The sequence below is a fragment of the Cucurbita maxima genome, unplaced genomic scaffold, assembly GCF_002738345.1.
Source record: "Cucurbita maxima cultivar Rimu unplaced genomic scaffold, Cmax_1.0 Cma_Scf03622, whole genome shotgun sequence".
In the NCBI taxonomy this organism is placed as follows: Eukaryota; Viridiplantae; Streptophyta; class Magnoliopsida; order Cucurbitales; family Cucurbitaceae; genus Cucurbita; species Cucurbita maxima.
The window spans coordinates 1-1625 of NW_019275638.1; the positions used below are offsets into that span (position 1 = coordinate 1).

Genomic DNA, 1625 nt, shown 5'->3' on the forward strand with positions numbered 1-1625 from the left:
GAAACGCGATGGGCGTGAGCGGGGGAGGTTCTCATTTGTAGAGAAAGGAAGAAAAGAACTGGGAGAAATTGAAAGAAAAAAAGGAAGAAAAGAACTGGGAGAAATTGAAAGAAAAAAAGGAAGAAAAGAACTGGGAGAAATTGAAAGAATAAAAGGGGTGCAACACGAGGACTTCCCAAGTGGTCACCCAACTTAGTACTACTCTCGCCCAAGCACGCTTAACTGCGGAGTTCTGATGGGATCCGGTGCATTAGTGCTGGTATGATCGCACCCGACATGCCATGCGCACAAAATCGGATTTAACGCATGCGGGGCGGCATGATCGAAACACAATGGGCGTGAGCGGGGGAGGTTCTGATGGGATCCGGTGCATTAGTGCTGGTATGATCGCACCCGACATGCCATGCGCACAAAATCGGATTTAACGCATGCGGGGCGGCATGATCGAAACGCGATGGGCGTGAGCGGGGGAGGTTCTCATTTGTAGAGAAAGGAAGAAAAGAACTCGGAGAAATTGAAAGAAAAAAAGGGGTGCAACACGAGGACTTCCCAAGTGGTCACCCAACTTAGTACTACTCTCGCCCAAGCACGCTTAACTGCAGAGTTCAGATGGGATCCGGTGCATTAGTGCTGGTATGATCGCACCCGACATGCCATGCGCACAAAATCGGATTTAACGCATGCGGGGCGGCATGATCGAAACGCGATGGGCGTGAGCGGGGTGTCACGGTCATGCTCGTCCAGGGCGTGTTGCCCATGGCCGCATGCCTATGGCAAGCCAAACCCTTGTCATGTCTTTTCATTCTAGTGTTTTTACTTCTATAGTTCTAGGGCGTATGACGCCTCAAAAATATCATGTCTAGGCCTGCCAGACATGAAATGTCTCAAAATGTACTATAGGGGGATATGACTAGTTGTCAACTTCTCCCTACCCAAGGTTATATATGCTAAGCCGTTTTTATCTCTCTCTTGCTTGCTTATATAACGTCTCTTTCAAAAATATCTCTTTCTAAAATCTCTCTCTACCCTCGTTTTCCAAAACCTTCTTTTAAAACCGAGGCTAGAGGCTCAATCATACGTCGCTTGGCCGTAGGCGACGCAAGTACAAATTGGCTCAGCTCACTTGTCGTTGGAAAGTGAGTGCCGCACAATCGCTAGTCTGCTGCCTTTAAGAGTGCGATTGTGTCAAGTGGTATCAGAGCTTTGTTAGCTCCGTGACACAGTAAAGACCGAAACCATGTCGACGACAAAGTCGACACCCAAAGCACAAGCCGATCGACTTACGCTAATAGAGGAGGAAATGCTGTTCCCAAAGAAGTCCCTGACACCCTCCGCTTCCTGGAAGCACGGGTGACCGAATTGAGTGAGAAAGTCGTAGGAATCGACGCAATGGGCAACCGCTTGGATGGGTTGCCAATCGCAGAATTGATGTTTCGAGTGACCTCGCTCGAAGAAAGAGTTGCTCCTACGAGCAGCCCAAAACCATCTGGTAGTCCGAATAGCTCTGTCGCGCACAAGGAGGGACGTGGCGAAGAGTTCGACGTGCTACAAAATACAATGATGAGCTTGTTCAATGGACTAGCTGATGAGTTCAGAACAACAATCGATGACATCCAAGAAAGGAT

At 48.7% G+C, this 1625-nt stretch overlaps 2 non-coding genes across 2 annotated transcripts; both read right to left on the reverse strand.

Moving 5' to 3' along the window:
- Positions 1–154: 154 nt before the first annotated feature.
- Positions 155–273, reverse strand: LOC111475922. The gene has a single exon (XR_002716786.1). It is a non-coding gene; the product is annotated as a 5S ribosomal RNA (ribosomal RNA).
- A 255-nt stretch (positions 274–528) lies between these two features.
- LOC111475923 lies at positions 529–647 on the reverse strand. Its single transcript, XR_002716787.1, has one exon. It is a non-coding gene; the product is annotated as a 5S ribosomal RNA (ribosomal RNA).
- Between the last annotated feature and the right edge of the window lie 978 nt (positions 648–1625).